The following is a 16,165-nucleotide window of genomic DNA, read 5'->3' on the forward strand; positions in this document are numbered from 1 at the left end:
CAGCACTCACCGAGCTCCTCCGACAGGCCTGGCCGGTGCCAGCAGGCGGGGACAGTGGTGACTGGCACACCTGGAAGAGCCTCTACCTTTTACCAGGCACACAGCTACTCGTAGAGTGTTCTACAGGTAGTAACTCAGGTAACCCTCACACTTTATCACACGGATAAGGAAGCAGGCATGGTGGGATTAAGTGACACCCAGAGTCACCTGGCAAGGTCAGATCTGAGCCCAGTTTGTACGCCTCCATCCACAGCAGAAGCTCTGGCCCATTAAGGCATATGGAGCCATCACTCAACTAAAGAAATAAGTTGCGGCTTTCATCAGAAGCACCGCATGGCAGGCAACTGGAAACCAAAAAACAAAAACCCCACTCCTGATAAAAACTGTGTCACTGGCCTGAACTCCAGCAGGGCCCCCAGTGGCGGCCAGCACCTCCCACAGAGAGCAGGCTGACAGTGCCCGCAGTCGTGTGGCCTGATAAGCTAGGGCAGTTTCAATTTGTCCAACAGCTCATCAAAATGGCACTAGAGATCTCGCTACTTCAGATCTAAACTACATCTCCAGGTGGCATCTTGTAACCAGGAACAACACAAAATTCCACTGTCAGGACAGCACCGTCTGAGTTTTGGTCCAGATAACATGGCCTCTGTGTTCAGGGTGGACATACTCTCGGCCAGAGCAGCCTGGCTGGGGGCAGGGTGGGGAAGGGCCCTGGAATGTTCCTCTGAGTACTTGTGCTGCTTCCGCCCTGACTGTCCCTGCTCTTCACATGGCATCCCCCGAGCCTCGGAGGGCAGCTGTGGGCAGGAGGCAGGGGAAAGGGATAAGCCGGTGCCCTGCTTCGAGGAGGCTGGCCCGTACGCCCACTTTGGAGGCCCACGGTCCGGACCGAGCCCCTCGGCAGGTCGCCTCGGGTGTGCTGAGAGCCGGAGGGGGAGAAAGGAGAGCGGGTCAGAAGCGGGCCCCAGGCATCTCCGAAATGACGAACAGGCTCCTATTCATCCACCTCTTGCATCTCCTTCCCACCACCCCCACCAGGCCCTGCCCCCGCCCCTGGCGGCCTCAGCAGCTGCCAGCGAAAACAGGTCAGAACCAGAAAGAAAGAGGTTTTGGCAGAGGACGTCATGCTGTGGCAGAAGTGAGCCTCTGATGGATGGGGCTGCTCGGCCTCTCCCTCCGGGGCAGCCTGCCCTCCGGACGGCTCTGCGCTGTCCTAAACATGCCCAGTGGGGCCCAGAGCTGGCGGCCAGTGGGTGCAGACAAAAGGAAAATACTGCCGACTTCCAGGGTGGCATCAGTGGGTATCAGAGTGCCCAGAGAGGACAGACTGAGGCGGACACTTCGAGAAACAATGAAGGTGACAGAAGAAGAAAGGAAGAAAGGCGCGTGAGAGACCCTCAGTGGGAACAGCACGCGGCCCGGGGCAGCACAGCCCAGTGGCTGCTCCCCTGAGCCCACGCCAGCGTGGCTCCACATCGCCCCTGGCAACCTGGATTTAAGACAGCAGGGAGAGCGGGACCGCGACGACTGTGACGATTGGCACTGCGTGGGCCGAGGACAGGGGGATGGAGGCGGCTCAGAGGAAGGAGGCTGCTGAGGGCTGACCAGGGCCTGCAGGGGCGTGGCGGGGAAGCACAGGGACAAGGAGAGGGCTGGCTGTCGGCCCAGGTGCTGCCCAGTCCCAGCCTCATTTGGGGGCAGGAAGACTTTCAGGGCGAACACTGCCCCCTGGTGCAGAAGGAGCGCTACTGCCGACCCGCACACGCCTGCCCAGGTGCCCGACCATCTGCGCAAGGCTGACAGTGTTTGGAAGGCCACTTGCCCTAACTTCTCCACATTCTTTCAGACTCACGAAAGACTTTCTGGACACCCCACCTCCAATGCTGGCTGGGATACCCTCCCTGGAGCAGCCATTTGCCATCGACAACACTCGGTCACTGTCCTCTTGCTTATGAGGTGATGAGGGCTCTCCTTGAGGTAATTAATGTCTGTGTCCTTGGGAAGGAGCGTTTAATGTTATCACCTGTCTCAATGGGACACCGGGGACCTTGGGGTCAGGAAACTAATTTGTTCCCCGATGTCTCCTTAGCACTCTGCACAGTGCCTGGCCCTGAATTAAGTATCTGGGGGCTGAATGAACGGATGGATGGATGGATGGATGGATGCTCTGGATTACACAATGATTCTTCGGAGTCGTGTGAGTCCAGAGTATTAGGAGCGCCAAGACAAAGATTAGGAAGGAACGGCCTCTCCTAGAGCAGCGCACGCAAGCTGGTGGGACACACAAGTGTTACCTGTGCACAGATTAGAGCGCAAACTTATACAAAGTGTTGACAAGGAAGATCAAAAAAGCAAGATCAGAAAAAAGCACCTCCCAGACCGCGCCTGAGCACTCGGGAAAGCATTTCAGGGCTGAGTGAGGTGACAGGCATTAAAGACTCGCTTCTGTACATGGCTGGACAGTGCTTCGCGGGAAGAGGGACAAGGGTACAGCAGGCACACTGGTGTCCCAGGAGGCTCCCTGGCCCCGCGGCCCACCTCCCCAGCTGGAGAGTCGCGTGGGACCCCTCCCCACTCGTTCCGAGGCCGCAGGAAGGTGGATGTCAGTGTGTGAGCTGAATTGTGTTCCCCAAGCAGGCATGTGGAAGTCCCACTCCAGGACCTCAGAATGGGACCACAGCTGGAAACAGGGTGTTTACAGAGGTAAACAATGAAAATGAGGCCACTAGGTTGGGCCCTAGGCCAATATGCTTGGTGTCCTTATAAAAAAGGAATGATAAACAGACAGATACGCACAGAGGGAAGCAGCCGTGAAGACACACAGGGAGAAGATGCCCGCGTGCTCAGAGAAATGCGGCGACCAGTCAAGGAACACCGAGGATTGCTGGAAAAGACCAGAAGTTAGAAGAGACAAGGAAGGACCTTCCCTTAGAGCTGTCCGAGGGAGCGTGGCCCCGCCAGCGCCTTGAATTTGGGCTTCTGGCCTCCAGACTGTGAAGCAATAAAGCTCTGTTACCGTCAGCCGCCCAGTTTTGGTGCTTTGCTATGGCAGCCTCAGGAAACGAACAGACCCAGGTTTCCCACATACGACCACAACCTAGAGGGCCCCTGACATTGGGGGTGGGGCGCATAGGGTGGTAAAATGTCCCCTTCTCTCTTCTGCTCATCCTGATGCAGGCCACGGCAGGGGCCCTCTGGAGCACGGCGCGTCTATTTGGGGCTGTGATTGGCGCCTCTTCCAAGCTGAGTGGCTGGCGGCAAGCACGAGCCCTGAACAGTGTCAGCACTGGCGTGGCTGCACAGAGGGAGGAGACCTCGTGAGGAGAGGGAGGGAGGTGGCCCAGGCCCGGGGACAGCTGGGGCAAAGGCAAAGGAGCAAACAGCCTGGTGAAGTCCACTGAGGCCAGAGGCACGGAGTGACCCAGGCAGACACCTAGCCTTTGGGGCAGGGCTCGCATGCACAGCAAGGGGCATGGACTGTCCCTGCGATGTCAGGGGATGGGACGAAAGGAAACCAGGCGGGGAGGAGAGATTTGATTTGAGAGGCGCCACCCTGGCCATTATGAGGAAGCTGGATCTGAGGAGGAAAGACTAGAGGTGGAAGATAAACGAGGAAGGTGTCCTAACGCAGCTGGTGGTAACGAGGACCAAGTCAAGGCACGCGCCAGGGGTCATAGCGCCAGCCCTGCTAGGTGAGGGGTAACGGCGCTACAGGTAAGGATGACTCTCGGCTCCGTTCCAAGGAAGGGCTGAACGCCAAGTTAAAGGACACAGAAGCGGAAGTAGATAGACGGGCGAGCTCAGCTTTGACCCTGACGAGCGTGTGTCCCGCAAGCTACCCACCTGGGGAGGGCGGCCAGGTCTGACGGTGAGGGACAGCTCAGAGCACGAGAGGGAGACGGAAGAGACTCACCTCCAGCCTGCTCGGGAGAGAAGGGCAGGAGGGGCAGGTGAGACAGCGAAACACCCGGCGACACACAGTGAGCAGGGGGACCCCCAGGGACCAGCCAGGGCTGCGGGAGTGTTGCCACCAGAGCCAAGGGTCTGAGGAACAATCAGCGTCCATAGCAGCAGGGCTCTGACGAGGAATGAAAAAAACGGCTGCCGACCCACAGCAGGGACCCCCGGCGGCCTCAGAGGCGCCCAGGGCGGGAGCGAGGGAGGGTCTACTGCAGACTCCTCAGCGTCTGGACAGGGACTCTGAGATGTTTGGGTAAAAGGAGGAAGGGGCAGGATGTGCTAGACGGCACTAGGATCAAGGGACCCTCTCTCTCTTTTTTTGATGAAACATTTGAAAAACACAGACAATACATTTAGTAATATAAGACCCTTGAACCCAGAATAAACTGATGTCACTATGTTGATATATTTGCTTCGCATTTTATGCTGAAAACTAGGTCTGGTGAAATATAGTGCATCAAACACAGGGGTCCATTTCTCCTCCCTTCTAAAATCCCACCAAAACATTAGTTAAAGGCTTTTTTTTAAGAGCACAAACACACAAGGACGAAGAACAGGAAAGCCGATGGCGGCAGATGAGAGGTCAATAAACCGGACGACAGACGGCATGTGAACCGGTGGCGCAGGGGAGACGCGAGGCAGGTGCATTCGAGCTGCAGGCTCCTGGCGAGTGCAGACCTTGGCGGGTCGGGTGCCTCAGCAGCGGGGCTGAGAACAGAAGGTTGGTGAGTCTAAGGGAATGAGAGCTGCAGGACCATTCCCCACCACTCGGCCAAGGGACCCTCCCAACCCCAGCAGGAGGGCAGGAACGGCCACCTCCCTCGCCCCCGCAAAGTCCTCTGGAGTCACTGAATCCTCCCGACACCCCCGTGGGGGATTCACGTGCACTCCCAGTCTGAGACTCAGGCAGGACAGATGGAGTCACGTGGCCAAGGGCACGCTGCTAGGGAGGGTCAGAGCCAGCTGCACTGGTCCTGGGCACCCAGGGCCCTGCTCCCGACCACCAGGTGCTGGCATCTTACAGAAGACAAGAGGCTGAGTCCTTGGAGAGGCTCCACCCCAGCCATGCAGCCTGGCCCAGGCAGAGACACCAGATGCACAGGAAATTGTGGAAGGCCCTTATGTAGACAGACAGGGAGACTCCAAACCCCTCGGCTCCCACGAAGCCGTCCCCAGGCTGACTGTCAGGCACACCGAGGACTCCTCTCTAGGAAACCAGCAGCCTGAGACTGAAGCCCCACGGCCACTGACATTTAGCGGGCTCCTCGCCCAAGGATGAGGACGCCATTCTCAGGCCTCCCAACTGGCTTTGGGGTCGGTCTTCAGCATGCACAGACAGTCCCAAATCACCAGCTATTTGAGGAAATCGCCAAAAAATTCACCAAAACGAATTAGGAATTAAAACAAGGGACCTCTGAGAAGTAATATAGAGAGCAGATACTTAGAAAAAACTATAATTAATCTCCTCAGTGAAGAGAAACTATTGCATTGAGAGGCGGCAGCTATTTTAAAAAGGCAACGAGAAAGAGCTCTAGGAAATTAAAAATAGAGTTGCAGACATTTTTAAACATAATAAATAGAATTAGAAGACAGTCGAGGACATCACCCAGAAAGCGTAACAAAAGGACTGACATATGGCAAAAGGGAGAGAAGGTAAGGAAATGAGAGCCCGAGTCCAGGGAGCCGGGGGCCCAGGTCCGGGGAGTCGCCCAAGGGAGAGCAGGCGAGGATTACGCAGAACACTTGCTGGAGCTGAAGGGCATGCACTTCCGGTTGTGAGGGCTGAGATCCAGCGCTATGCCTAAAGTCCCACCTGGAAATGGGTCAAGTGGGATCCCACCGGCTCCCCGTATTAGTTTCTTGGGGCTGCCATGCAAATGACCACAGACTTGGTGGCTTAAAACACAGAAATATATTCTTTTTTAATGTCAGAGTCATGTTTCACTGGGCTGAAATCAGGGTGCTCACAGGGCTGCCCTCCCTCCGGAGGCTCTAGGGAGCATCCTCCCTTGCCTCCTTCAGCTTCTGGTGGCTGCTGGGCCACCCTGCTGTGGCTGTACCGCCCGAGTTTCCGCCTCTGCCTGTGCATGGCCTTCTCTGCAGTGTGTGTCTAATCTCCTGCCTTCTCTTCTGAGGACACAGGATGGCATTCAGGCCCTCCCCCCGCCCCTCCCCCAGGATAATCTAGGATTATCTCCCCGCGGCAAGATCCTTAACTTCATCACATCAGCAAAGGCACTTTTTCCTTATAGGGTGCCGCTTGCAGGGATGAGGACCTGGGTATGCTTAGGGGCCCTCGCTCAGGCTACTGCACCTCCAAAGAGAAGAAGCAGATGACACAACCGTCTTCAACAGTGACACTGAGCCAGAAGCTACTTCTGAGGGAAAATCTTCTCCAGTCAAAAGTTCTCTACCCAGTTAGACTATCAGTCGAGTGTGGGGGCAAAACAAAAATGTTTCTAATACACCCGGCCAAGCACAGTTTCCAGCCAGGTTCCTGTTTGCCTGGGAAGCTCCTGGGGAATGGACACTCCCAAACAAGGGAGCAAATGAGCCAAGACTGAGGAAGGAAGACTCCGGGTCCAGGACCCTGGGAGTCAGTGCAGAAGGAAGTGAGGGAGATCGATTCTCAGGGTGACGGCGAGGGAGGCCCCGGAGCACCTGCTTGCTGTCCAGCAGAGAAGCACAGGACAACAGCAGAGGCCAGAAAGGTCCCAGAGGTGGTGGCTTCCACGGGGTGGGGGGGACAGAGAGGCTTAAACAAACAAACAAACAAACAAAAGGTTAATTACCTGAAGTCTCTGAAAGAATAGAGAGGAGATGGCAATTTACAGTGTCTAGGGATGAAGGAATGTGACTCCCGGTAACCGAGAAAGTATACAAAAAGAGGTTGCCCTGTACACACTCGGTGTTCTCGAGTGTGAATATTTGCTTGATTTCAATGATGTAAGAGATAGATATGCGCTTCAACAAAAATGATTACATGACCATCAGAGGCCCAGGGAAAGGGGTACCCATCTGGGGGCCTGGGTGGGGTGGGGGTGTCTTTCGTAGGAGGTGGTCAGTAAATCGAGTCGCTGCTCTCTGGACACGGGGGGTTAGGAGTTACAGGGGGCGTCTCTGGGAGAAGGTCAGGCAGGGTGGGTTGGGCAGGGGACTGAGGAGTTTTTATAAGCCTTGAAGTGTCCATATGTATTGTTTTGATAAAATAACAGTTAAATTTAACAAGAGTAAAAGTATATACTACAAATGGTTATGGTTTCCCTTGTGGATCTCCCTAGGGGCTACCGCAACCCAGAGTTGCCAGGTGGCTTCCCCTTAGATTCACACTGCTTTGACAATAGGGGTGTCCAGAACCATGTGATTGTGATTTAATTTTTCCATAAATGATATGCTGTCATTTTTAACTTTTTTCATCCAATATAATATTTAGCATCTTATAGATCTAGCTCATTAATTTTAATATCATGTATACGGTTTATGCATGCACAAATGAGGGATCTATAGGTTATTACTGAATTTTAGCTATTAAGAACTATGACGTATCTATGGCAAAATAATGATCGTTGTTGAAACCAGGGGGAAAAAAGTACATAAAATACATTGTACTATTTGTTCCATTTTTATGTATGTTTAAAATTATGATAGAAAAAGTCAATTAAAATGTTAAAAACGAATAACCTCCATACATACACAAAATGTACAGGAATTTCTCTCGGGTCCATACCTAGAGCTGGACTTGCTGCATCAGATGGCAGGCAAGCCTGAAATGCCACTACTGCCACATAGCTCCCAGAGCGGTCGTCCTAATCATTTCTGCAGCCACCAGAACGACAACCAAATTTCTGTTTTCCCACATCTTTGCCAACTCTTCAACTGGCAGACTTCGATCTTTGTCAACCTCATGGGTATAAAAAGGCATCTTGTTTTAATTTTCACTTCCCTGATTATTAGTAAAGTAGGATATTTTCTCATGATTGTGGAAATAAATAATTTGAAGTTTTCTCTTTTATAAATAATTTTAGGTTTTCTATGCTGGTTGTCTTTTTCTAACTGAGTTGTACTAAGTCTTTATGTATTCTAGACGTGAATCCATTTTCCATTATACATGTGACACACATCTTCCTGCACAAGAAAATGTTTGGCAAGTTCTAGGAAGAGGAAGAGGAAAGAGCTGGGAGAGGAGGGTTGCAGAAGTGGATGTGGGGGCGGGACGAAGAGCCAGAGCAAGCCCTGGGAGGGGGGCCTCCCAGCTCAGGTCAAACACTGGCCTTGAACTGGATGGAGAACGGGTCCCTCCTCTGAGGCCATATTCCTGTTTGCCTGGGAAACTCCTAGGGAATGGACGCTCCCAAACAAGGGAGCATGTTCTGGGACAGTCCCCATGTACGATATGCCAAGGCCTGAGATGACCAGTGGCTTTTGCACTGCGGCTCTCCAGGCTGAGAGGCCTGGACACTGTGTTTCAGGAGACACGGCCGGAGAAGCAGCAGCCCAGGGAAGACGCATCTGCAGACGGCAGGGCTTCCTGCTCACCTACAAGCTCCTGTTAGCTACAGCTGTTTCGAGAGGCAGGAATACTGAGTTCAAGCTGCATAAGGGGTGGCTAAGATTAAAAACTGGAGGAGACGTCTGGCCAGTCAGCTCGACAAAAGATACAGATTAGAAAAAGCATTGGCATTGCCCTTTGAAGGAGTTTTAAAAGAATTTAGTCTCCTGAATGAGTTGGTTTTAGGTCAAGTGATTCTTTTGGAATAGCAAAATGTGAGACTGATTGTCTGAGATTTCTTACATTTCTATTGAGATTATCTGTCCTGGGGAATGAGAAGCCACGCAATTTTCTACCTGTATTTTGGCATGTTCCTACGAAATGCTGTTTTAATAGTCCTTAGTTGGATGAGGAAAAGCAAAAGTTAGACATGTTTGGAGTTTAAATATTAAGTACGTTTTACTTTAAAATGTGCCATGGGTCAGAGATTTGCAGCCCTCAGCGCAGCCTGGCAGAGAAATGTGAGCAGAAGACCGATTACTTCGAGCTCCTCCCGAGCTCCTGACTCTCTTCTCAGCCAAGATAAAGCTATCAAGCTGAGGGCTGCCAGATTGAGCAAATTAAAATGCAAACCATTCAGTTAAAATCTGAATTTCAGATAAACAGCATGTTTTAAAAGTATAAGTATATCCCATGCAATATTTAGAGCATACTTATACTATAAAGTTATTTGTTGTTCACCTGGAATTTAAGTTTAACTCAGCATCCTGTCTTTTATCTGGCAACTACAATGAGACAGCAGTGTTGCAGCCCTGACTGGGTCTTTGGAGAAAAGAAAATGTGCAGAGAATTCGCATAAGCTGACATAATGGGGCCGGGATAGCGCGGTGGATAAGACACCAGGGGTCCAACTGCCCAGGTTCAGATCAGGGCTCCACCAAGCCCACTGATGCTGGGCAAGTCGCTTTATCTCTAGGCCTCAGTTTCTTCACCTATAAAATCAGGGACAGTAACAGTAACAGCACACGTTATTGTTACAAAGATCAATGAGTCATGTGAAGTGCTCGGAGCGGTGCCTGGCACGTGATCGGCCTTTATGATAGTGTTAGCTTTCGGTATTAGCACTGGGGATGCTGAACCGTGGGCTTTTGTTGGACGTGGCCTGGGGCCGTGAGGGGAGAACCGCAGGACGGCCGAGGCCCCGGCAGGGCCCTATTTTGAAGCACAACATGACTGCAATAGCCTCCTTAGTCAAAACAGTCAGCTGACCTAAGAAACAAGGTCCCCAGCCCAGCCAGGTCATGTCCCACCCCAGGGAGCCATGTACACCGGGCACAGCTCGCTGGCTCGTTGCCTCTTTCCGACTCTGTGCCCAGTGGCATCAAGTAGCCTGAAATCGGCCCCCGTGGGTATATGTATCCCACAGAAATGGGCAAGCACTGCCATCAGAGTCCTTCCTCACCTCCCCAAAGCCACGACTGAAAAATCACACAGATGGTGGCGTATCCCGCCTTGACCCAAGACGAGTAGTAAAGGAGGGCTGGGTGAGAGGTGTCCCTTCTCCATTTTCCCTTTTGGCTACAGAACCCAAATAAAGAGGCCTCTGTTTCTTTCGTAAGGGCCTGGAGTGCTTAATTCAGTCAAAACATGAGGATGAGCTCGGGAAGAAATGAATAAGCCACTCTCTCCATGTCTCACGGAGTTCAGAAGCCCTCCTGCAACACTCATTAAGCTGTGAGAATATCAAAACAAAAATTCCTTTGATAATCTCATTTAACAGCATGAAAATTATTCCTTTGTTTATAAGGCGCTGATTTCCTTGACACCTTGTCTCCCCCTCCCTCTCCTCTCCTTTCTTGCAGGCATTTGCAGGTTGGAGCGTGAGGATTTAAAATCATAGCTTCTGGATGTGTGTGTCAAATGTCTGTTCTATAACAGAACTTCCCCTCCCCGCCCCCTTTCCTGCCCCTCCCAAACCGAACGCCTCTCCCTGCCTTCCTCGCCATCACCTCCGCAGGGACCAGGTCTTCAGTTTGGGCATCATCTCCAGCTCTTCCCTCTCCCTCCCCACCGTCCAGTCAAAAAGGCCTATCAGCTCCACCTCTTACATCCCTCACGTCCTCTCCCCTTTCATTTCTAACTCACTGTAGATCACCCTCTCTTACTTACTACTTGAATTATTGCAAAAACCTATTACCACCCATTACCATTGGTTGGCTTTAGCTACCAAGTCATACTCTATGCTAGTGATAGGCAGCATCCCAAAATACAGGCATTGTTTCATTATCTTCTTAAAAACCCTCTAAGCCTCCCCAGTGCCCACAGGTAAGACTCTCACCTCCTTTAGGCTCTTTCCCATCATGAGTCCTACCTACCTTTTGAGCCTTATTTTCCATCATTCCACAGCCTCCTGTATCCTATAACTCCAGCCAAACCACCTCTTCCTTGTTCCCAAATAATTCAGGTGCCTTCCCACCTCCCTCCGAGTATTCCCTCCACCAAGATGCTCCCCACTGGGATCGCCCTTCTCCAGGGCCGCCCGTGCAAAGCCTACTCACGTCTGGGGTATGCTCTTATTTCTCTCCCTTCTGAAATCCCACCAAAATTTCAGAAAGAGGTTAAAAAACAAACAAACAAACTATAAACCCCCAAGGACAGAGAGCCCAGGAGAGGAGACCACGGTGACAGAATTGTGGGAGCTGGAGGGCAGCTCAGATGACCCAACCTCGTGTCTCCTAAGTGCCATTGGGGAGGCTGATCCATGGCAGAACCTCTCCCACCCTCTCTGGAAGAAGAAAGGGGTACTGTCTGCACAGGGTAAAGCCCAGCCAGGACCTCTGCACTGACAGATTCGAGGCATGATGGAGGGCGGGGTACCTTGCCAAAAGTGGGGTAGGGAGGTTAAGTGAGCCTGTGCACCCTGGCCCCTTACCCCATGCAGTTCCCAGAGCACAGGCAACCAGCCCATCCCCTCCTCCCAGACCTGGCCTGGCCCCAAAGGGAAGACCTCAGAGCATGGACACAAAAGTTCCCCAACGAACAGTGTACCACATCAAGCACTGTGACACCCAGAAATGGGACTACCAGGCGACTTTTAGCCTTGACTAGTAATCACTAATAACCGTGTGCACCAGGCTGCCCAGGAAAGATTCCTTCAAAGATCGAGACAAAAGGAAAACAGCAGATAAAAGCAATTTGGAGGAAACAGCCATGCGAGGAGAAGAAAACTTAAACAGAGCATTATATCCTCAGAGAAATAAGAAAAGCTTACATCGGTGAAACAACAGGATGGTACGTGTATATTTTTAAAGAACCATTCGGAGAGTAAAAAGATGTTCTTGAAAATTAAAAATGAAAAAAGAAACAAATCAATAGGTGGGTTGAAAGATAAAGTCAATCACCTAGAAACTGAAGCAAAAAGACAAAAAAAAAAAAAGTGTGGAGGGGGGTGGGTAGGGAATTAGAAGGCTAGTCCAAGAGATCCAAGAGCTAAAGAGAAGAGTCTCAGAGAGAGAGAACCATGAAAAACAAAGAGGAAGAAATGAAATAATCTGAGATACTCCCAGGACAGGAGGACGTGTTCCCACACGGAAGTGAGCACGGAGCCAGCATGACGGATGAAGGCAGACCCACGCCAGCATCCCGAAATTTCAGATCCTGTCAACGTTCGGGGTCGGGGGGACACACAAAGAATCGGAACTCGGCAAGGTTTCAGATGTCTCGACAGCAGCTCTGGAAGCTAGAAGAGCACAAAGCAATCTCTCCGAAAGAAACAATTATTTCCAACCCGAAACTCTCCATGCAGCCAAACTATCAATTATGTATGGAGTTAAAATAAAGACAGAGGACAAGGCTACAGCAAGTGACCTCCCTGGCCCTGCTCTTCAGCAACCTAGAGTGGAGGAGTGCCACCAAGACAAGGTGACAGACTGGCCAGAAAGACAGCAGCAGCTGCAGCTGCAGGAAGGCAGAGGGTCCCCAGAAAGCACTGCCAAGCTGAGAGCAGTGCCCCCATGAGAGAAGGTGCAGGGTAAGGCAAGGGACACGCGAGAACCACTTTATGGGCACATTTTCCTTGGGGGACCTGAAGGAAAGTAGAGCCAGCATTCCTACTGAGGGACCCACAGTGGAAATGGCCTCTGGCTGAACCTGACAACAAGACAAGAAAGCAGCATGAATGACACCTGAGGCCGGGGCCGCCTCCTAACCCGTGTCTTAGCCGAGCATCCTGGTCCCCATGGACCACCGGGTGAAAGACAGCAAAACTCGCCTCATGGGGAGGAGACCTACCTACATACACACAAACACACACACGCGGGCGCTCGGATGCGGATGCGCAGAAAATTTCTAAAACGACTCAAGACTCGGCAACAGTGGCTGCCTCTGGGAGGGTGGTGGGGAAGAGGTTTACATTTTTCGCTGTTTATCTTTTTGAATTTGCATTATTTACTGGATCATTTAAAAAATGAGGCACATATAATATAGGAGAGGGGTCTCCTCCCCATCTCCAAGGCCCCTCTGCCAGGAATCCTCCCCTGGCTCCCACCCGAGCCCCAGAGCCAGCCGGGCGTCCAGTGTCCTCTGCCTGCTGGCGTCCTGGTCAGCGAGTGCTGGCCGAGGGCTGGACCTACAGCTCCTGAAGGACAGATCTAGCTCATCTTTGAACGTGCCCCAGGAGCACCGGAAGGGAACTTTCATCTTTGCCTCCTGTGTGCCGGGCACATTCTAGTTCACTTACTTCTGACCATGGTCCCATGGGAATGAACCCTCATTCTACTGATGAGGAAAATTAGACTAAGAAGGACCCATGGGGTACAGCCGACTCAAGAATCATGGAGCGCATTCACCTCCAGCCCGATTTCCCCCCGAGTATCTAGGTCTGTGCCTGGTTCGCTGTAGGATCCCACGGTGTTTAACTGAACCAAAACACGATGGAGTAGGAATGGAAATTTTCTATGTGCACTGGCGTCTCCCCATGCTCTGAGACCCAGAAAAAGGCTGAGTGGCAGGCAGCACCGCCGCCTGGCCAGGGAGCCAGGGCCGGAACAACACTGAGAAAGTTTCCTCAGAGTCACAGTCTTTTAGGTACTGGATTTCCCCTGGGGACCAGGCATTTGTATTTGTTTAAATGAGATATAATCCACATACATACAGGTCACACATTCAAAGTACCATTCAGTGGCTTTTAATATATCCACAGGGTTGTGCATCCATCACCACGATCAACTGTGGACCGCGCTGACATGCCTTAGCCATGTCCCCTCAGCTCCCTCGGCCCTTGGCCATGTGGACAAAAAAGGGGTTCTATGGAAAGTGACCTCAGGGTGATCTGATCATAAATTCCTACCTGGGCAGGTCATGGGGGGCAGTCGTGTCCCAGGCCAATAACTTCTTCAGTGAAAGGTTTGTCTTTGCCCTAAGCCGGCCCTGTCTACGTTCTCATGCACCTAGGTTAACACACCTTTGAGATGCCAGAAGTGATACCCCTCGAAGAGGGTATTACCCCTCAAGAGAGCACACGGTCTTGTTAGCTGTCCTGTCCTCTGATCCCTGCTTTGCTTCCTTTCATCTTATGTCCCCTTCTTAATCTCAAATGCGTAAAATGTTGCAAAACTGTTATTCCTCAGAGCATTTGAGGTCTTGCTCTCCGGTTTCTGCCATCGGTTTGGCTCAAGTAAATTCTTACAAAAATTCTCTGCGGGTTTGGATATTTCTTACTTTGACGCTACTTTTTTGGCTATTGTGAACATTTGTGTACAAGTCTTTGGAGTGGAATTGCTGGATCGTACGATAAGTCTGTGTTTAACTGATGAATGGCCAGGCTGTTTTCCAGAGCAGCTGCTTCATCCTGTCCCACCAGCAGAGTGCGATGGCTCCAGGTCCTCCACATCTCAACAACACTTCCTGCCGAGCCACCCCAGAGCATATGAAGTGGTATCTCGTGGTCCTGATTTCCATTTCCCTGATGGCTAAAGACATCGAGCATATTTTCACGTGCTTTCTGACCATCTGCCTCTCTTCTTTGGAGAAATACCTATTCAGATCCTTTGCCCATTTTTAAATTGAATTATTTGTCTCTTTATTGTTGACTTGTAAGAGTTCTTTACATACTTGAGATACAAGTTCCCTCTCAGATATACGATTTGCAGACATTTTCTCCCTTCTTTGGGTTGCCTCTTCGCTTTCCTTTGCCACACAAATGTTTCTAATTCTGATGAAGTCCAATTTATCTATTTTTAAATTTTATGGCTCATATGTTTGTTGTCATATCTAAGAAACCACTCCCTAACCAATGCCACAAAGATTTATGACTGCGTTTTCTTCTGAAAGTCTTAGCTCTTCAGTTTAGGTCTTTGATCGATTTTGATTTTTTACTTGTGGTGTGAGGTCGGGTCCAGTTTCATTCGTTTGCATGCGGATGTCCAATTGTTTCAGCACCATTTTTGAAAAGCCTTGTTTCCCCATCAAACTGTCTTGGCACCCACCTCAAAAAACCAACTGACTGTGAATGTGAGAGTTTCTTTCTGGACTCTCAGTTCTAATGATACACGTCTGTCTGTCCTTACATCAGTACCACACTGTTTTTGTTACTGTAGCTTTGTAGTATGTTTTAAAATCAGGAGGTGTGAGTCTTCCAACTATGTTCTTTTTCAAGTCTTTTGGCTGTTCTGGTTCCCTTGCATTTCCATGTAAATTTTAGAATCATCTTGTCAATTTCTGAAAACAAAGGCAGCTGAGATTGTGATAGGGATTATACTGAATCTGTAGATCAATTTAGGGAGTATTGCCATTTTGACAATATTATGTCTTCTGATCAATGAACATGGGGATTCCGTTTATTTAGGTCTTTAATTTTTTTCAATAATATTTTATAGTTTTCAGAGCATATGTTTTATACTTCCTTTGTTAAACGTATTCCTAAGTATTTTATTTTTTTGATGCTATTGTAAATGTAATCGTTTTCTTCGTTTTCAGTTTTCTCACTACTACTGTGTAGAAATACAATTGATTTTTGTATACTGATCTTGTGTCCTGCAACCTTGTGAACTCATTTATTAGTTCTAATAGATTTCTAGTGGATTCCTTAGGTTTTCCTACACGAGATCATGTCAGCGGCAAATAAAGACACTTTTACTTCTTCCCTTCCGATCTGTATGCCTTTCACTTCATTATCTTTCTTAACTGCCCTAGATAGCCCAATATGAAACTGGTGACTAATTTGGATTTGGAAGCAGACTCTCCCCGGAAAGCAGAGGCTGATCTGACCTTTAGAAGGATACAGCTCTCACACTCCCCTTGTCACACCTGCTGAGTTTATGGTCGCACCGGGATCAAGCCTTTAGGAAGCTTCCTGGTTGGTTGCTCCCTGCTCATCGCCCTGCATCTTCCACCTCCGCTCTGTGTCCCTGTGGACAGAGGCACCTGTGCTCCTGCTGGCTGGCTTCCCACAGGTTCAGCCAATGGGCAGCATGGACAGGAGAGAGGGTGGGAAGAGAGAGAACGTGGGGTATACCTTCCCCCTCTCTGCTTGTTTTGGAGGCACAGTCCTGGCCTGCCACTATGACGGTCCCTGTTGGGCGTCCCTGCCTCCGTGCTGTCAACCCTCTCTTGAGTCTGGAGAAAACACTATTCCTCTCTCGACTCCTTTAAGCCTAGCGGTAGTCATGGCTTCCCAATGTGCTCCTCCCTGGGTACCTCCCCTTCCCTTGCTGGGCG

At 50.7% G+C, this 16,165-nt stretch overlaps 1 protein-coding gene across 3 annotated transcripts in view; it reads right to left on the reverse strand.

Annotated features, from left to right (window-relative positions):
• The window catches only part of PC (pyruvate carboxylase), a 93,356-nt gene that overhangs the window by 28,097 nt on the left and 49,094 nt on the right, over positions 1 to 16,165 (reverse strand). The window contains exon 1 of one of the 3 annotated variants that reach the window (XM_016132633.2): positions 3,844 to 3,861. The exons of the other annotated variants lie outside the window; for them this stretch is intronic. The gene's annotated coding sequence lies outside the window, so the exon portion shown is untranslated. Of the gene's footprint in view, positions 1 to 3,843; positions 3,862 to 16,165 lie in introns of those variants that run through there. 3 annotated transcript variants of the gene reach the window in all.

Source organism: Rousettus aegyptiacus, unplaced genomic scaffold (assembly GCF_014176215.1).
Source record: "Rousettus aegyptiacus isolate mRouAeg1 unplaced genomic scaffold, mRouAeg1.p scaffold_m13_p_5, whole genome shotgun sequence".
NCBI lineage: Eukaryota > Metazoa > Chordata > Mammalia > Chiroptera > Pteropodidae > Rousettus > Rousettus aegyptiacus.